The following is a 21,345-nucleotide window of genomic DNA, read 5'->3' as shown; positions in this document are numbered from 1 at the left end:
TCGAAATTCCCATTGACAAGTCTCCCTGGGTTCACCCATCTTCCAGTCGTGGACGCCTCCACTCAACTACCCAGGCGCAATTAAACTGGGTCACTGCAACCAATACCATGCCAATAGGTCCACAGAAGTCAGGTTCGCAGATTTAACCCTTTCCCTCAAGACTCTGATTCTGGGGGCCACGCTCTTTCCGCCTGCACCGCGCCCGCGCCCGGGGCTCCCGGACTGAGCATGCTCAGTCGCCGCCCGCTTGGTGCTCCCAGGGAAACCTCTGCACGCCCTCCCCATCTGCTCCTGGTCGCCTCCTCGGAGCCGGCCGCCCAAGGTGCATCCCGACTTGCTCAGCTCCACGCGACCCAGATTCCTGCCCCGCCCCCGCCCCTCCCGCGCCCGCAGCCAGTGCGGCAGCCGCGGCAGCCTCTGTCCAGCTTCGGCGCCAGAGACCAACCGCGTCGATTAGGGCCGCGAAGCGCGCCGCCCGAACGCTGGAAGAAGCAGAGATGGAGACCGCCCTACTGAGCGCTGGGAGCTGCTGAGCCTTTTACTGTCAAAAGCTCAGGTGAGTAGTGGCCCCAGAAGATCCACGGGGCAAGGTTAATGCCCTTGAAGAGGAGAGAGGTGGCTGCGAGGACGTCAGGCATAGTGCGAGCTGCGCTGACTGAGGCGCAGCAGAAATTCTAAGGGTTGGAGGCAGAGAGGGGACCTGGATGAAAGTGCACACTGCTTCGGTGCAGGAGCTCTGGGGTCACCCGGGATCATAATCCTCTTCCCCATCCTGCCCCCTGAGATTTACACCAGCCGCGCCGCAGGTCAGCGCAGAGGCTGTTTGCATCTCGGCCTGGGCGCAGGTCGCCTAGCGACTGAACGCCACCGGAATCGGGTGGGAGGGATCCAAAGCAGAGGCCAAAATGGGAAGCCGGGACAAAGGGCTGCCTGGGTGGGACGAGTGGCCGGTCCGGATCCCGAGGAACCCTCTTCCCTGTGGGCTTGGTCACTAAAGGCTGGGCAAGGCAGATGAGTGGAGTCGCCGGGCTAGGGTCGTTGGCGCTTCCACCTGGAGGAGCTGATGAGGGGCTGGCGCCTCCTCCAACTGCTGGGAAACTCTGCACTTAAAACAGCTCTCTTTCCAGAGCAGGTAGGATTAAACAGGCGAGTGGGGGACAGAGCTGTTAAAACCCGAAGAGTGGAGTGTAGCCGTGGGTCTTGCTGTGTTTCCGAGTGCGTTTTCCGAGTGTGGGCACTGGCTGCTCCGGCTCACGGTGTTTCAGCTCACCCTCTAAGTGGCGAGTCCGGTAACACGCCTTATGAATATTTCAGAAACGACCTTACGATCTCACTTGCTTCAGATCAAGTTTAATGAGTATGTTTGTCAGCCTTTTTGCTCTGCACAAGCAGGTGGAAGCCCCAAACCAGTGCCGTGAGCCTTCTAAATTTTATCGCTTTCCCTCATCAAGGAGGAAAAAGATGTCACTAACACCCAGTGAGCTCTAGATTGGTACCATAAATTGAACCTGTCATTTGGAAAGACCAATTGTGGGCAGAGTTCCAGGCATTGTTCTGCATCTCTGCAGTGTGTGCAGTATTGTGTCCGTCACTTGACAACCGTCCTTTACTGGTGCTGCCATTATGGTGGAAAGAAGGTAGTGTGCTGGTATTGGGATAAACATCTTAATTCATTATCATCCTACAACACCATGTAGTTACAGCAGACTTAGTCATTCTCTCTCTAGAAGTTTTCTCTGAGGACAGTCTAGTTGAAATTTTGGCAAAGGCACACTCTTGTACATCCCTCTACATTGGGAGATCTCTCTCTCTCTCCTTAATCTCTTTGATGGGAATTAAAAATGGATGCCTTCTCTGTAGGACAACACTGTCAAGAACACTGAGAAAAGAACCCATTACTGTAGGGAACTTCAGGATAGAAACAGGTTCAGTCATTTTCCCCTACACTTTAGAATATAACTTCCATTGCATCATTACCCTTAATCAGAAAACAGGCACACAGACACACAGTCAGTACTCTAAAATGGTACTCCTTGCTACCCCTGTCCACTTAATATTCTTAAAGATCCATGAGGATTTCCTCTGTTAACTAAAATATCACACCTCCCAGGACAGGATGATCAAAGAAGAACTCTTTTTCTCTTGCCAGCCCAACATAGTGAGGCTGAAGCTCTCCCATTTACAGATGTTTCACATTTAGGGAGAGCTCTCCCAACAAAGACCTACTGCAGTTACATCACTGGCTCCACCTCCGCCTGCCAGACTGTTTCTCCCAGTCTGTTAGTGAGAACAGTATGTATTGCTGTGCTTGATTAATAAAGAAAAGAAATCCCAGAATGAGAGCTTTAGATACATTTCTTATTGTATATTGCTGATTTACTTGAAAATAGGACATTTTCAAAAATTTTTATTAATACATATAGCCAGGACTTAACTTAGGTTAGTAATAACTTTTATTAATATTAGCTTTTCAAGGATTTTGAGCCAACATCATAGTATTCTTTGTATAAAATAATTGATAGATGGTATTAAAAAGGAATCAATGACATTAACACAGTAAGTGAAAATCTTACATAATAAGCAGCATTTCCTAAAGTGTATTACTGAGCTACTCAGATATAAACACAGCTGCATTAACATACATAAAATCTAGCTATCTGAGAAGTTTGAAGAGCTCAGATACAAATTTCTAGGTGTCTTAAGGAAGCAATCCCTGAGTCCTTTGAGAATTTTTAAACAGTTACTAGTAGGGGTTCCAGATTTAACAAATAAAAAAATCTACCCTGCCCAGTTAAATTTGAACTTCAAATCAGTGAATACTGTTTTAGTTTAAATCTATTTCATACAATATTTGGGATATTTTTATGCAAAAAAAAAATAGTTGTTTATGTGAAATTCAGTTTGCACAGGACAGCCTGTATTTTTTTCCTAGCAACTCTAGTTAATGGAAATGTTTTATTCCTCCTTTTTGGGTCACTTATGGGTTGAAAAAAATAAAGTAGAGCAGAAATCATATGCTGTTCTGTAGACAATCTGGGACAAGCTCAGTGCTGGTTTAAGCTATTGAAAATAACCCATGCTTAAAAATGAGTAGTTTCATTCCATATATATTTGCTGAATACTTCTGTTTGCTAGGCTTTGTGGGAGGTGCCAGGGATGCAAAGTTGAGAAGTGGGGTAGGAAAGGGATTTGCAACATAAGATGGGGGATTTGCTATGCTAAAAGCAGGAGGTAAGAGGAAGGGAGTCTGCTGTAGGAGCCTGAGAGAGACACTGAATTCTGCTGGACAGCTCCAATCACAATTGAGATGCCCAGAAGTTTTGACTGGGCTGGCCTAGAACAAAGTGTGAGATCTTATCCTGGAAGGAAAAAAAAAAAAAAAAAGTCATAGGTTTATGGATAGTGGAGTAGAGCTGGAAATTGAAGAATTTTACCTGATGGTCTCAAAAGACACAGAGGTCTGCTGAGAATGAGGGAAGGGAGAAGGAGAATCTAAAAGAAAAAGTTTAAGTAGTTGCTGATGGGAGGGAGAAGGAAAGGAAAAGTGCAGGGACTGGTACTGGAGCTTAGCTGAATGCATTTCGTTGTATTTTAAAAGGCAGATACTGGCTGGGTGCATGCCTGTAATGCCCAGTGGAATCAGGAGGATCACAAGTTCAAGATCAGCCTCAGCAACAGCGAGGTGCTAAGCAACTCAGCGAGACCCTGTCTCTAAATAAAATACAAAATAGAGCTGGGGACGTGGCTCAGTGGTTGAGTGTCCCTGAGTTCAATTCCCGATACCCTCCCCCGCCCCACCCAAAAAAGGCAGTTGATCTACCCTTTGATGAACGCACTGAGTGCTCTTTCACTATTCCACTACTATCCTGGTTTCCTCAGGGAAAGTCATGATGTGATGACATGATATGGGAATGTATTCTTTGAAAGTTTTATTACTTTTGTATAAAAGTAGATATTTAAATGTAATGTTTGAGATGCTGATCAATATTCAGTTTACTTCTGGTACAAATTCCTGAAATAAGATAAGCAGATGTTTTGATGTTAGCAAATCTGTTGCTTCAAGTAGATTAAAAAAACATTAAATTGCTATCATTTTCTGATTTGGTTGATCCATCTTTAAGGAAGCAGATTTTGATGATGGGAAGAATGTATATTTTACAGAAATAGCACTATGTGAAAACGACCATATGCTTGTAGTATCCAAGAGTACCTACTTAGAGTGTTCCAAATGCAATTAATTCCAAAGCAGTAGCACACCACTTACATTTGTGTCTTTGAAGACCCAGAAGTACTTTCACAATTACTCAGGATAGGAAGATTCGAGGGAAGTTGAAGATCAGACCAACACAGTCTAGGCACAGAACAGTAACTCATTTTTTTGAAGATTCCAAATGGGAAAACTACAACAACCGATAATAGAGTACCATTCTAGATTATACTGCTGTCAACAAATTTGGAATAAGGACCATCCTTCAGAAGGCCCTCATCATATACTTGAGTATCCATATATATGGTTAAATTTTTACTTCATATTTTACAATAAATTTTTGAAATCATAAAAATTACTTTATGAAAAATATCTGATGAGTAGGTCATTTAAATTCAGAGTATATACTAAAGACATAGAACATGAATTGAGCACATAATTTCAGTTGAGGCTCTCCCTGGGTGATAGTCCACATAAGCTGTCATCAGCATTTTGTTTTTGTTTTTGTCTTGTACCAGGGATTGAACTTAGGGGCGCTTAATCACTGAGCCACATCCTAGCCCTTTTTAAAAATATTTTATTTAAAGACAGTCTCGCTAAGTTACTTAGGGCCTCACTAAGTTGCTGAGGCTGGCTTTGAACTTGCAATCCTCCTGCCTCAGCCTCTCAAGCTGCTGGGATTACCAGTATGCACCATCACTCCCATCAGGGACTTTCTTATCAAGTAATCATCTTTCAAAATACAGAAGGTATTATTTATACTGTTCCTCTTTGCAGTATCAGCCAAACATGTCCTACATAATATTTTTGAGAGTATATGTAAAAAGTAGTGATCAGGACATATTTAAGTTGCTAAAATTTCAAGGCAAAAAGACCATTGGTTTCATTTTCAACAAGGTTTCATATGGATACAGCTTACTAAAGAAAGGCTTACTTTATTGATCTCAAATGACAATTTATATGGACCATTACCCAGGGAAAGCCTCAACTGAAATTGTATCCTCAGTTCACATTCTAAGTCCTTAGTAAAAACTTTGAATTTAAAGATCCTAAAGACGCAATGTTCTTGAAAGGAGATTTAACCTTTCAGCTCACTTATGCTAACAATGAGCAAATCAAATCATATTTAATGTCAGTTTTGTGTTACAGATTGGAAGATATGAGCATTTAAAATAATAATATTGTGTCAACTTCAATATCTATATCTATAAAATGAGCTTTAAATGTTGCTAGGGCTCTAAGGATGTATAATGTCTGTGTGCTCTATATGATGTTTCAGATGCCATTGAAACATCTCATTAAATTCCCTTTTTAAAAATCAGTCTCGGGGCTGGGAATGTGGATCAAGCGGTAGCGCACTCGCCTGGCATGTGTGCGGCCCGGGTTCGATCCTCAGCACCACATACAAAAAAAACAAAGATGTTGTGTCTGCCGAAAACTAAATAAATAAATAAATAAATATTAAAAATTCTCTCTCTCTCTCTCTCTCTGTCTCAAAAAAAAAAATCAGTCTCAAACAAGTTTGTGACTGCAGATTCAAAGTTCTTTACATAACTTTTTAATGTAGCTTTTATCTTTTTATTATTTTTTTTTAATATTTATTTTTTAGGTGTAGTTGGACACAATGACTTTATTTTCTTTACTTATTTTTATGTGGTGCTGAGGATCGAACCCAGGGCTTCGCACATGTTAGATGAGCGCTCTACCACTGAGCCACAACCCCAGCTTTTATTTTAATTTTGGGATTAGGACTTGACTAATTAATATGCTTGGTTTAAGAGTTTATTTCAGCTACTGTAATTCTCCTTCCTACTTTTCTTTGTGCAAGTAGTTGGTGAAAATCTGCCATATGTTTTAAAGGTTTCATTCATGAAGAAGTTAATAATTTATTTATTCTACAGCTGTGTTTTAGTTTCACAGATATCAACATCGACATAAACTCTGTTCCCTAAATCTTTTTCACTTGCCAGTTTGCCTTATAAATATTTAAAATGTAAATCAATCTCTGGAGTTAATTTACTATACATTTCTTCTTCTTTTTTTTCTTTAAAAGGAGCAGAGGAATATTTTACAGCTCCATCATTTGGAAGCCAGATTTTCTAAAGATTCTGTATTTCAGCAGAACACTTACATTTTAATTTCAGATTGTCTTTGGCCTTAGAATCCATTAAATTAGCAAAAATATAAATAAATGCTTTTAATTGAGAAGTTTAACTTTACAATCTCTTAAAATGGTAAACATTTATCAGAACTGTTTCAACTGGAATGTATATACATGTATTTACATTTTTAAAACCTTCACTCAAATACCTAACATGGAATTTTGACTTTATAGTCTGTCTCATGTATGATGTGTGTGTACCTAGCCCAATGTGTGAGCCCAATAAATGAAAATCAAGACTTATAAAATAGATGGATTGGGTTATAGTTTTTGCTTCACTGAAGAGTTCTGTAAAGGACCAAGTATTTCCCCTACTATTCCTCTAACTTTAAGATAACCTAGAGTATTTAAAATACAGTCAGACTCATACAATTTTTACATTTATACAACATAGCTATCAACTAGGCTCTTAAATAATTTTTGTAAGTGTAATGCAGAAATGAGGTTTGAGATGTCATCTCAAAGCTGGTCATCTGTATCCAAAGAATGTTCATAGAGGTGGAAGCCAACATAGAAGATTTCTATTGACCTGCCTTAGAATTCTTTACTTGATAATAACATTTCTAAAATTTTCTAAATGATTCAAATATGCAGAAATCATCTCAAAAAGCTCAAAAATAAAACAGTGAATTTGAATAATAACCAGATTCAAACTTGATGTCTCTTAGCTTAGAGCAAGAACTGAAGCTAAGATTATATTTTCAAAAGGATAGATGTGAGGTCCATTTAGTTTCTAAAAGCAGTCACCAAATAACTGGGTTTTGAAGTCCTAGATTACCAACAATTGGGTTGTTAAAAATAATTTTAGTTCACTTGAATATTAGCTAATAGTAGAGAAGAAATTAGTGTTATACTTTATTTGGACTCATAGATGAATAAAGTCCAGATTAAAGAAGGTCAGCAACAAAAATTACAGCATGTTGTCCATAAAGTGATGTATTTTGGACCACCTGTCAGGGATATAGTAAGAAAGAATGCCTTTACTAGGTGGGATGTTAGCTTTGATGACCTTAAAAGCATCTTCTAAATCTGGTTGTGCAGTTTAAATTGAGTTTCCAGGCACCTACAAACAAACCCACCAATGTCTAATTAAGCCTTATTGACATATATGTAACTATTTTACTTCATTTCTTTGATTTATAATGAATATAAAACATTATTTTCCACTGAATTATTTCCTAGGTAATTGACTGATTATAACTTAAAATAAATGCATCTACTCTGTAACTACTACTGCTAAGTTAAAGTGTCAATTTCTAGACATTTAAAAAATTATCTCAGATCATATTTGAAATTCTTAGTTCCAAATGATTATATTTATTTTGATTAGCTATAAAATAGCTAAGTGTCTTAGTTCTAAAATAAATTGCCCAGTGTACCTAATCACTAAATTATAAATATTAATTTATAATTCATACAAATTATTTGCACCCATTTTATTTTGAAGCAAATCCCAGGTATCATCTTTTCATTTGTATGTATACCAGGTGAATATGTGTTTGCTCTTGAGTGTACTCTATCATCGTTCTGTATTGTGTTTTGGCTTCAAAGGTATTTGTTTACAATGTAGAGTGGACACTTGCTATTTCTTTCCAACACTGCCATCTGAACCCCTGTCCCATGTTAGGGACTGTTATTAGTCAAGGTTCTCAGAGAAAGGGAACCAATAGGAGATATGTATAGAAGAACTGTACTATGAAGAATTGGCAGCTGAGAAGCTCATTTTTGGCAGCTGAGAAATCCCATGATACACTGTGTACAGGTTGGAGATCCAGGAAAGCTGTTAGAGTAATTCTAGTCCAAGGGCAAGAAAAGACCAGTAGGCAAGGAGCTCATTTCTCCTTATTGCCTTCTTTCAGTTTTTAGTTCTCTTTAGGGCCCTCAACAGATGAGATGATGCCCACCCACATTGTAGAAGGCAATATATTTTACCAAATCCACCAATCCAAATGCTAATCTCATCCAGAAATTCCTTTACAGACTACCCAGAAGTAATGTTGAATCTGGGTACTCCATGGAAAACCTACCTGACACCTAAATTTAACCAGCTCTCCTGCATTATAAGGCAGAACCTATTCCTATGTTTCCTTCCTAGACATCCTTGCACCATAGACCTGGGCCCTCAGTCCAAACTCTTCCATGGCCCATGTTCAAGTCAGTAAAGTCCCTTATTCAATGCCAGAGGGTCAATGGGGACAGTACCAGTCTGTGCCTGGTGGTGGCAGTAGAGGTGTCTTTACTGGTCTCTTCTGTGTCATCATTTCAAGCCTCATTTTGGCTACATAACCTGCAAACCTAGTTCCCTAGTCCACCTAAAGATTCTGTGGGTTACCCATCTCCAGAAGAAATTCCTTTTCTGCTTGAATAGGTAGAGCTAATTTCTGTTTTTGAATAATATACCCTGACTGGTACAAGGTTTAAGTCCATGTTTACAGAGGGATATTTGTCAGTCACTAGGACCTACTGAGCACACAGCACTTTGAAATGTACTCTGTGTTTATTCATTCTCTTAATTATTTATGAGATAAGGCACCTTGCTTGGTGCTGGACAAAAGGAGAGAGATATACAAAGCTAGTATCTTCAAACTAGTGATATGGGGGTAGGAGGAGGAGGTAGGGATACCACTGGCAAACTTAAGGTGGAGATAAATATTAATGTATAATTCAATTGATTTTAAAGATTGATTTAGTATGGAGGTAAAGGTTTGGAATAATAAAAGATACTTTTCAGGAAAATAAATATTATGCTTCATCAGTTCCAAGAGGCACACTTTTTCTTTCATTTTTAACTTTATAAAATTATGAAGTATTGTTAGAATGTGTCACGTCTTAATTGCCATTTTTATCTATTCAACTCATCTACTATATTTCACTGAACCTAAGATGTCATCAATATACATTATTATATTTTGTACCACTAAGTAAGAACTCATTAAGTAGTTGTTTAAATAATGACTGTGCCAAACAGCATATTGAGAGCTATAGACCAGAGGATTCAAAGAGAGCTAAAGAGAACTAAGTCAATCATGGAAATGATGTGAGTTAAACACCAAATTAAATATTTTTATTGTGTTTCATAGTTTCACAAAGTGGTTAAAGAGTGATCAATTTACCTTTAACTTTTGTTATGAACAAATTCAGGTGTTAATCATAATCTTTCTTGGTTGTAGAAAATGTTAGCTTACTTGCAATGATTCTCAATTTTGTGGATAACACCTTTTTTGATTACTTTATATTTGGAAAATTTTATATATATATATATGCACAAGTAGGTAGATTAGTGTGATAGATCCCAATATCCAAAAATCATTAGCCCATAACCAATGCTGTTTGATCTCTTACAAACTTACCCTCTTTGCACCTATTTTATTTTGAAGCAAATCCCAGGTATCATCTTTTCATTTGTATGCATTTTAATGTGTATCTCTAAAAGATAAAGTCTTTAAAGGACTTTAAAATATATATATAATTAGTCATGGGGCTGGGATGTAGGTCAGTGGTAGAGGGCTTGCATAGCTACACATAAGGTCCTTCATTCAACCCTAGCACAAAATAAAAAAAAAATACATAATAACAATATCTTTATTAAACCTCTGGAAAAATACTTATAATTTGTGGTACTTTTTTAATAGACAAAATTTTCATTTATTTTAACTAGGTTTTAAGCTTCGTTTTTATGTTTGGAGGTTTTTAAAAGGAAAATCGAATTAGGTTTACTTCTATATCCACTGGTTTCTATTTATGAAATTTGTAGGATACTGAAAAGTTATATCACAGATCTGCAATAATCTGATATTTTCTATTTTATCTTGATATTTTCATTCTGTTACTTTATTTTGATTATATTCTCTCATTGAGGATTTATGTAAAGAGTACTCTTGCTCTTTCCAATGTATTCTCTAGAAAAGACATATTTTTTTCACTTGATTATTTTTTTTGGTCCCCAAAGGAGGCCATAATTACTATATCTGATTACATGGACATTCTGGTAGCTACTGAGCATTTATCACATTGAACCATGTCAATGTTTCTTAACTCAAACTTTTCCACATTCCTATTAAATATTTCCCATGCCTCTTCTATATCAAATCCAACACAATTCTGCAATGTGTGGCCTGGATGGATACTGTTCTAGAAGTAGCTTGCATTTGTTAAATTCATCCATTTGTTGCGTGCAACACTATAGTTCCTTGAGACTTAGTTTCTTTGTTTTTCAAAAGAGTAGGTAATAGTTTATTGGTACTGTATCTCAAGGGGTTTATTGGTACTGTATCTCTAGTACCTCTGCTTGGGTGGGAAGTGTGTGTGTGTGTGTGTGTGTGTGTGTGTGTGTGTATGTATGTTTGTATGTTACTGAGGATTGAACACACAGCTTCACACACACTAGGCAAGCACTCTACCACTGAGCTACATTCCCAGTCCTTTTTAAAATTTTGAATCAGGGTCTCAGTAAGTTGCCCAAGCTGGCCTAGAACTTGTGATCCTCCTGCCTCATTCTTCCAAGTAACTAGGATTATAGGTGTGGACCTCCATACCCAGCAGCATTCTTTTTAAGTTTAATTTTTATTTATGTTAAAATCACACTTTCACATCATTTAAAACATCACAGTCTATGTATGGTGCCACACACTTGTAATCCCCGTGACTTGGGAAGCTGAGAGCTAAGGATCATGCATTTGAGGCCAACCTCAGTAACTTAAAAAAGGGCTGGGGGAAACTGGGAGTGTAGTTCAATGGGTTCAGTCCCCAGTATAAAAAAGAAAATCATAGTATTGCAGGACTTACAATGGAAAGACAGCAATCTTCATGGCCTAATCCATCTCCAGATTTCTGTTTCTCAAGAGAACCCATTTTAATTATGTTAACTGTTTCTTTGGGTGTGTTCTAGCATTTATATTGACTGACAGCTTTTTTGTTGTTGTTTTGGTTTGGTTTGGTTTGGTTTTTGTTTTGTTTTGTACTAAGAATTTAACCCAGGGATGTTTTACCACTGAGCTATATCCCCAGTCCTTTTTATTTTTTATTTTGAGACAGGGTCTCACTAAGTTATTGAGGCTAGCCTCAGACAGACATGTGATCCTGTCTCAGACTCCTGAGTTCTGACTGCTACTTCTCAATATTTTAAAGTATCAGGTCTACTGATCTACTACAGATATGATCACACCTTGTATGCATCCACTTTTCCTTCTTCAATATCACTGTTTTACTCAATAAATATTCAGTGTTTGTTAACACTGTAAATCACTCAGAAAACATCTATCAAGTCACGCATAATCATAGCTCTAAAGTGAGTTAAAAACTATTTTTTTTGTTGTTGGTTTTATAGTAGGAGTTCATTGCAAAGCCCCATCTAATAGTCTAGTTCATAAATGAATTCTATGACTTCCTCTGTGTGGTCAGGGTTAGCAGTTGCCTTAACAGCAGGGTACCTTGCTTACCTCCAAGGACTTGAAGATGACCCAGTCTACTTAGTCTTTCTGTCAGATGTTTCTAGATAAATGCCTCCAATGTGTTCTGATCATACAAAAGCAAAAATCTTTCCCAAACATCATTTTACAGCAACAAAACTGAATCCACTTAATTTTTATGCAAATGTTAAGTTTACCATTTTATATTGTGACTTTATTTAGAAATTTGTTTTTTAAAACTAGAATATATAATTGAGAACATATAAAAATCTAGATTATTTTTTGTGCCAAATGGATCGATGTTTTCATATTTTGAAATTTCCTATTCTTTTGTAGATCAAAACAAATTTCATCAACCCTACTCCCCCTGCCACCCCACACTCTGCTGCCTCCATGAAACCAGTGTCTGGATGTGGATGACCACAATGAAAGTCAGAAAAACCACTGTACTTTTGAAGCAGATCATAAGTAAATTTACAGGCAGCCCTGATTTCTAGGGTTGGCTTGAACTTCCATTGCTATAAAACACAAAGATAAACTCTGGATGAGTTTTTATTCCCCAAGAAAGGAGGAAAAAACCCTCTTAGATGTCATTTTAGTGCATATCAGCAGAGAGTTTTTCAAGCTAATTGTCAGAGAAGGAGGAATGGAAGGTTCTGGAATGTGGCCTGAGAGAGATCATTATGTAGGAGCATTATACCTCTAATGTGATGTGCTGGGTAGCGTGTTTGAACTGTAAATGCACAATTTGAAAGATTTTTCATTTCTCTGGGGTGGTAATTTTTCATAATGCTTACTTTCTTTTCCTCATGTGCATATCTGTATAAAGTCAAAAATTATGTTTCTTTCATATGTTCTTCAAATACTCAGAGCCTTAGAAAATGTTTTTCTTCCTTTCTTTTCCATTCCCTTTCCCTCCTTTCTGTGTCTTTTTGTTTCATATGGTAAAGTTTTATTGCATTATATCCTTGAAGACCATAGGTTCCTCAGCTCTCTGGTTTCCCTTGCATAGACAGAGTGCTCCTTAGAACTTAATGAAATATGAAGCAAGATGAAAACAGTCACTGTCTGAATGTATTAATTCAGACCCATCTATTCACTCAATCTGAGTCTGATGCTAGACAGAGCTGATTTAAGACTGACCCTTTTGTGTTTGTGGTTTGCCTCAGCCAGAGCTCAGCCTCTTCCCAACTACTGCTTATCCACAAACCATCTGTGTCCCTGCCTTGTGTGCCCACACAGATGTGTTTCCTGCTGGCAGGCTTGTTTGGAAGAACTTTTTCAAATTTACTGAAAATCTTTCACAGGCATGCACACATGCAGGGCATGATAAAGAGCTAATGGGAGCTGGAAGCTGATTTAAATACATATTTAAACTACACTGGCTTAAGGTATCTGTTAGTCTTGGCCTTTACCAGTATACTTGTCTTTCGTTTTCATCTTACCTTCTCCACCCAGACATAGTCATTGTTGAAGAACTGGGGAACAGGATAGAAGCCTAAATATGTTTCTGCTAGATTCCCAAACCTCTACCTGATGGCCTGATTGAGGGATTTTACTATCATGATCTTGTTGCATTATAAAAGTACCACAAGTACATATGGTTAGACCAGGTAATAAGTGTCTATAGGAGTTCCCCAGGTAGCTCCCAGAGAACACTAGGTTTTGAGGTGCAGGTGTACACTCAGACCTTGATTATCCTTAGCTCTGCAGTTTAGTTTAAAGAGAATATGCTATGCATTCTCCACTCTTTGATATCAACCCAGAATTATGCCTCAGTGGTCTCCCAAGGCAGCATATGACAGTGAAGAGTAGCACCTATGAAACTGGCAGCCTGGGTTTGATCTCAGCTCTGCCAAATACTAGCTATGCCATATGACCTTGGAACATTCCTTACCTCTCTGTGTCTTAATTTCCTCAGCTGAAAAATAAAGATAATAATCACTATTCATCTCATAAAATGGCTAAAATTAACTGTGCCAATATAAGTCAAGTCCATAAAATATTGCTTGGCACATTGGCAAGTACTGTGTAAACATTAACTGTTATTATTAATTTCACAAAACCTTAAGTTGAGAATGTTTCAAATTAGATTTTTAAAAATATTCTTTATACAACATTTTTTCAACTCTGGGGTAATCCCAAATCAGGCAGATTATAGAATGAAACAGTATTTACTTTGTAGATTGTCTTTTTTGGTTTGTATAAACATATTGAGTCCACAAATATTTTGCTTGTTACCAACGATACAGAATTTGAAAAGCTCCATAGAAAGGAGGTTTTTCTCTCATGTAGGAATTAAGATTTTAAAGAAAGAAGCTCTGTTCCCTCTAGTTGAGTCTCTAATTCATCCCCTGAGGTGTTCAATGGATAGACAGACTTCTAAGAGGTAAGGTTACCCTCAGGTACGTGGTACTTTGCAAAGAACCTCAGGGGGCTTCTTGCTCAAAGGAGACAGGGCAAGTTCCCTGATGTCAGGTGGGAGGATGAGTTTTCAGAAGTAGCAGACCACTCATTGCTGTCTCTTTCCTCTCAGCTGGAAAAAAAAATAATGAAGAGGTAGATAACGGCAGCCCAGCACTGTAGTGTCAACTGATCTCTAGGGGTGTTTGATCTGGCACGCCAGATCGTTTGATCCTTCCCTTTGAATGAGTTCAGGGCAATGTCTTCGCACACATGGAAAGAAATCACTACACTACACTGATGGGGTTAGGAAACCCAGGATTATGATTGTATTCTTTATTTTGATTAAAGGAAGATACACATATTTTTCTTCCATTTGGGAAGGTACATGTTTCTAAAAAGATACAACATTCATTTTGACAAATACATATTGAGTTCTCATTGTGCCAGGCATTACACCAGTCCACAGGAGTCCAGAGGAGAAAGAAACAAAACAGATCATTTTGGAACACTATTAGAGGTTTAAAATAGAGCCCATAATTCTGATGTCCATCCCAGGATAAAATCCCTTTGGAGAGGACATCATGCAGAAGAGACAGCACACAACAGTGTTCCTTGATTACTATGAAACAGGTAGCATAGCTTTTGTTAATGAAACAAACAAAGTTAATATCTGTATCTTTCAATTAGTAAAACAGATTTTAAACCAGGTAAGTAATTTACATTTAACCAAGTTAGAGTTAACAGGCTGGTGTGTAAAGTACTTAAGAAGTTTATGTGGCCACACTGTTGTTAGAATATGGTACAGATGATGCGCAAACTTGAATTCTCCCCATCTGTAGGCCCTGCACAGCCACTTGGGAAATGCCTATTTGGTCACAAATGAGTAAATAAACTGTGACACCACTCATGGAAAAGCGTATCAAAGGGTATTTCTTAACAATAATGGCTCAGAGTACCATACACTGCACCCAGACTAGATTTATTACACCAATTATCCAGCTAACCATATAGGGCATTAACAAGTGACCCTCCTTTAAAACAAAACAAACAAAAAACCCCCAATAATTTAAATTAAATTATTTTTTGTTTTTCTACATAAAACATTTAGCAAAGTTGTGTAGTGAGTTTCCAATAAGAAATGAATTAAATAGCGTTTGCACAGAATGTCTTCAATCTCCCAAAGCCATTTTTTGTTTTTATTTTCTTTGGGGGACATTACATCTAATTGTTATCTTTGTTTCCTGTTTGGAAGACAGATAATTAAAGCTAATGGTTATTTTCCTTTCCTTCACTTTCCCCATCCAGTCAGTAATTTCAATTGATTCTACCTCCTAAATTTTCTTCACCTCTGTTCACTTGTATTCCTCACTTCTTTCATTGTCCCAGTTCAAGTCACTTCAACATGTCAGAATTTGACAATTTCCTAAGTAATTTTTGAACAAATCATCTTTAAATTTAGATGAGGATATAATAAGAATCACAAACTAATAATATCAATGAGTACCCACTCACAGAGTGCCAATTACATGCCTGTAACTATGCTAAGTACCCTATATGCTTTATTTAATTCATTTAACCTTGAGAAAAACCCTGCAAAGTAGTTATAATTACTCTCCCCATTTAGCCTAAGTGAGATTAGGCAACTTGCCTAAAGCTACTGGTTAGCTAGTAGTAGATCCAACACAAAAACTCTGTCTCCAAAATTAGTGCTCTCAACCACCATACACAGTCCCTGCTCATTTGCCAATTTTTTTTTTACCTTGAGTAGTACAGCTTCCTTGCAGTATTTAAATCATATTGCATTACTACCACAGTGCCCAGCACATAAGCATTCAAGAAAGTTTTTTTTAATGGATAAATTTAGAATCCATCATACAGAAAAAAGCAAGCTTTGTGGTTTTTTTAACTTCAAGATTATACTTTTTCCCTTATTCATATCATTATGAAATGAGAGTTTTTAGGTGATCTCTAATATACCCAGACCCCCATAAGTATTTCTTCAAAGTTCTATTCCTTAGTGAATCATTCTACCATCTATTATGCCATTCATTAATATGGGCATAATGTTGATTCTTCCTTTTCCTTTACCACCCACCAATTAATCAGTCAATTAAAAGTCCCATCAATCCTACCTTCTAAATATTTGTCAAATCCTTCACTCTTTGTCCATTGATTTATCCTTCCATTATCTTTGCCTATAGTATTGTAGCAAGCTTTTCAAAGGTGTCGCTACCAAAAATGATAGTACAATTCATTCTTCATATACTACAATTGGAGTATATTTTTTAAGGTAGAAATCTAATCATTTCACATCTCAGTTTGAAAGCTTTCAGTAGTTCTTCCTTCACAGTGAATAAGGTTCAAACTTCTTGACATTGTGAAATAAGTGACCTGACCCTTCCTTACCTTTCTATATTTTTAAAAGTTTTTGTATATATCATTTTTATTTGCAAAATAAAAAGTGTTAACAAACAATAAAATAAATTTGTTGTTGTGTACCAAATGACAAATAAGAGAATGACAATTGCAACAAAAGCATTCCAACAATCTTCTCTCTGAACCTGACAGGAGGACTATTCAACCCATTTTCCAAAATATTACATCACCAAACCTATCATTTACCCAATTTCTCACTGACCTTCATGTCAGATGTTCTTTATTTCCAACAATATCAATAATAAATATAAATGAATTAGGGCTGGGATTGTGGTTCAGTGGTAGAGTGCTTGCCTAGCATGAATGAGGCACTAGGTTCAATTCTCAGCACTATATATAAACAAAATAAAGTCCATTGACAACTAAAAAAATATTTTAAAGAATATATAAATGAACTAGATATTATAATTAAAAGGTATAAATATTCAACATGTGTAAAAAGCAAACAATAACTATATGTCAAACTTTAAATATCAATATACCAATAGGTTAAAAGCAAAAGAAGGGGGAAATTAGCATGAGAAATCTGAAGGAGAGCTATTAATATAAATAAATTTCAAGAAACAGTATTTTCAGAGATAAAGGGGAACATTTCATAACCAGAATAGGGAAACTTCTTCAAGAAAGTATAACAATCCTAAATGTATATGTACCTAATAACAAGATTTCAAAGTACATAAAGTAAAAATTAATAAAACTAGAATGTCAAATCCACAATTGTATTTAGAGATTGTAAGTCCCTTCACTTTGCAAGAAGGAGTAATGATATAGAAGGCTAAACATTATCAGCCATCTTGACCTACTTGTTATTACAGAGAACTATACACAAAAATGACAAGTAGAAAATTAATAAGGTAGACTATACTCTGTCATAAAATAAGCATTGAGAAATTTAAAAACTTTGAAAGCATGTGGACTGTTTCCTGCATGATTTATTCCATGGAAAATCAATCACCTTAAGATATATAGAACCCCACCTTCACATCTCAACTACTTCAAAATTAAATGGCACACTTATAAATATCTCACAGATAAAAGAATAAAGCACAAGAAAAGTAAATTAAAAGTGCTTTGAACTAAGTGATAATAAAAGCTTAAAATATCAGAATCTTTGGGAACAAAATAGTACTCAGATGAACACTTATAACTTAAAGTATTTGTATCAGAAAGAAGCTATATTAGCAATCAAATTATTTTCAAATTAGTAAGGAAGGAAAAAAAGTAGGAGCAGAAATATGTGAAATAGAAAAGAATTAATACAGCTAAAAGTTGATAAAAATCTAACAAGTCTAATCAAGAAAAAATTAATATCAGTGGAAAGGAAGCTATCAAAACAACCCCTAAAAACGTATTAAGGTAATATTACAATTGCATAATTACAATTATATAGCTTACATAACTTGGTCTATTTTAGAGGTTAGAAACCCCTGCCTGTTTACATAATCCATGTGAGTAATACCTTTTTTCCCATCCTTTCATCCTCAGTCTGTGGATGTCTTTGCCTTGTGAGGTGAATCTCTTGGAGACAGCATATTGTTGGGTCTTGTTTTTTAATCCAATCCAATTGATGACTTTAGGCCATTAATGTTCAAGGTTATCATTGAGATATGATTTGTGTTCCCAGTCATGTTGGTTTATTTCTACTTTTTAATTTAAATTAGTTTCTCTCTTTGATTTAATATTTCCTTAGTGTAGTTTCTCCCTTTGCTGATTTTCTTTTTTTTTTTTTAATTTCATCTTTATGGAGTATTTTGATGAGAATATTCTGAAGATCAGGACTTCTGGCTGTGAGTTTTTTAAGTTTTTGTTTTATCATGGAAGGTTTTTATTTCATCTTCAAATCTGAAGCTTAATTTTGCCAAATATAGAATAGATTCTTGGTTGGCATCCATTTTCTTTCAGAGCTTGATATATGTTATTCCAGGAACTCCTTCCTAGCTTTGAGGGTCTTGGTTGAGAAATCAGCTGAGATTCGAATTAGTTTCCTCCTATTTGTAATCTGATGTTTTTCTCTCACAGCCTTTAAAATTTTATCCTTATTTTTTCTGTTTGCTAGCATTTTCATTATAATGTGTCTTGGTGTGGGTCTGTTATAATTTTGTACATTTGGGGTCCTGTAAGCCTCTTGTATTTGATTTTTTATTTTATTCTTTAGATTTGGGAAATTTGATATTATTGCATTGAAAAGATTGTGCATTCCTTTGGTTTGTATCTCCACACCTTCATCTATCCCAATAAATCTTAAATTTGGTCTCTTTATGTTACCCAAAATTCTTGAAAGTTCTATTCATGGTTTCTTAACATCTTCTCTCTGTGGTCAACTCCATTTTCAAGATTATATATTTTGTCTTAATTGCCTGAGGTTCTGACTTCCAAGTAGTCTAGTATTTTGGTGATGCTTTCTATCGAATTTTTAACTTGGTTTATTTTTTTTCTTCATTTCAAAGATTTCTGTTTTTCTTTTTTTTTTTTTTAGACTATCTATGTTTTTATTGAAGTGATCTTTTGCTACCAGTGTTTGCTCTCTTACATCATCCTTTACTTTGCAGATCAGTTTAACTAAGTACATTCTAAACTCCATCTCTGACATTTCTTCCACTATGGTAGCAACAGATTCTATTTTTTAGAGCATCTTGGTTTGCTAGGGGTGATTTGTTCCCTTGCTTTTTCATGTTGTTTGTGTCTGCCCATCTAACAGTATGAATCTGAGGCAGTAGAATTTCTACCCTGTGGTCTTATAGTGTTTCTGAAGGTTTTCCATGCCTCTGTTTAGGGGGAGACAAATAATAACAACCAATGCAAACAATTTACAGCATTGACCAAATAGTTCCTACTGTGACATCTACAATGTTAATTATCACAGTAAACAGAAATGATATGATCAGTTATGCCTATAATAAAAACAGCAAGTGTGCAAAAAGATTTACATTTTCAAATGGTATACAGGGAGAGAACAGAAGTGATATAGGATGTGATGATTATGAGGGAGAAGGAAAGATTGAAGTGAAAGGTTAAAGGAAGAGTTAAAGAAAGAAATAATAGAGATTGGCTGTTAGGAGAAGAAAAGAGAGAATCAAGGGAAACAGGCAGGAAAAAATATTTATATAAAGTAAAAATTTAAATTAAAATAAAAGAATAATTCCCCAGCTCTGCCAAAAATAAATAAAAATAAAAGAATATAAAACAAAACTAAACTATACTAATCAGACATCCTAAGTTTACAAAAACTAATCCATGTAAAATAACTGGCTTCAAAAATGCTAGAGATGAGAAGAAAAAAAAATAGGAAACTGTATAAACGTCCATGTAGCATTAAGGTCACAATTAAACAGTGAATAATAATAATAATAATAATAACTTTGATGAAATTTAAAGAATTCTTTCCATTGCAGTTCAAATTATTCTCAGCTTCTCTTCTCAACAGTTGTAGGTGGGGTCTTCTGGAGTGTCTACCTTTCCATATTTTGCCATCCCTGTTTTTCCCTGTCTCTCTCAATGAGTTAAGTCACATTGAACATTTCTCCCTGTACACATTGTGTTTTGTTTTGCTTCTAGTATTTTGCATGTGTTGTCTGGGGAAACCCTAAGCCCTTCAGCTAGGATTGGCATCTCTCCTACTCACTGTCACCCATTTCCTGGGTTAATGCTGTTTTTACATATGGTTTGCTTTTCTATATCATCTTCTCTCCCATCCTCCCTCAAGACAGTTGAATCTGAAGGATAGAGTCATGCCCTTTTAGTTCACCCTGACCCCTGGTGCCTAACTCTGTGTCTAGAGTATAATAGTTATTAAAACACATTTTAATGAACTTTTTATTTTAGAATAGTTTTAGATTTACAGAGAATTCCCTTATATTAGCACCCAGCTTCCCATATTGTTAACTTTAAGACATTCACCACAACTAATAGACCAGTAGTGACACCTTATTATTAACTAACATCTATACATTATTCAGATTTCTGTGGTTTTTATCTCATGTCTTTTTTTCTGTTTGAGGATACAATTCAGGATACATAACATTTAAAAGTTATATCTCCTTAGACATACATCTCCTTTGATTGTTTCTCAGATTTTCCTTGGTTTGTTTTTTTTTTTTTTTTTTTATGCTCATGAGAGTTTTGAGAAGTACTAAATAGGTACTTTGTGGAATGTTCTCCAATTAGAATTCATCTGAAGTTTTCATCATGATTAGACTAGATTTTGGGGGGCTTTGTGAAGGGAAACCTTAGGAGTAAAGTACCATTTTCATCATATTAAGTCAAGTTACCTGCTGTTAACCTGATGTTTCACTGGTGATATTAGCCTTCAACACTTAACCAAGGCAGTACCTGTCAGATTTCTCTACTTTGCTTTTTTTGGGGGGTCAATTTGCATACTGTACTGGGAAAATCTGTAAGTCCTGCCTTCACTTAAAGGGTAAGGAGTTACATTTCACCTCCTTGAGTGTAGACTATCCACATAAACTATTTGAAATTCTTTTGTATAAGAGATTTATATATTCTCCACATTTATTTATTTGGTCATATATTTACATCAGTATGAAACCATGAATCTTTATGTTATGCTTTGGGCCATAATCAGTTCTACTTTATTTTCATTGCTTAGATTATTCTAATTTTTGGGCATTGAGAGCTCTTTCAGTTTGCAGCTGTGTTTATTTGACATACCCTACATTGTCTGTCTTGAGCACTTCAGGTTCATCTTGCCCTCCCCCGGCCCTAAATAA

The 21,345-nt window shown here is 36.3% G+C and overlaps 1 protein-coding gene and 1 pseudogene across 5 annotated transcripts in view; one reads left to right on the top strand and one right to left on the bottom strand.

Annotated features, from left to right (window-relative positions):
* Positions 1-258: 258 nt before the first annotated feature.
* Elmod1 (ELMO domain containing 1) overlaps positions 259-21,345 on the top strand; it is a 69,136-nt gene continuing 48,049 nt past the window's right edge. The window contains exon 1 of one of the 5 annotated variants that reach the window (XM_058586560.1): positions 259-556. The gene's annotated coding sequence lies outside the window, so the exon portion shown is untranslated. The remainder of the gene's footprint in view (positions 557-21,345) is intronic. The other 4 variants (XM_058586561.1, XM_058586556.1, XM_058586549.1 and 1 more) reach the window with 4 other exon arrangements.
* On the bottom strand, positions 10,059-16,826 carry LOC124108423 (rRNA N6-adenosine-methyltransferase METTL5-like; annotated as a pseudogene).

Source organism: Marmota monax, unplaced genomic scaffold (assembly GCF_021218885.2).
Source record: "Marmota monax isolate L192 unplaced genomic scaffold, Marmota_monax_Labrador192_F-V1.1 WCK01_AAM20220418_F8-fsc00045, whole genome shotgun sequence".
In the NCBI taxonomy this organism is placed as follows: Eukaryota; Metazoa; Chordata; class Mammalia; order Rodentia; family Sciuridae; genus Marmota; species Marmota monax.
The sequence above is the reverse complement of the archived record's forward strand: the minus strand, read 5'-3'. Positions and strand labels throughout refer to the sequence as shown.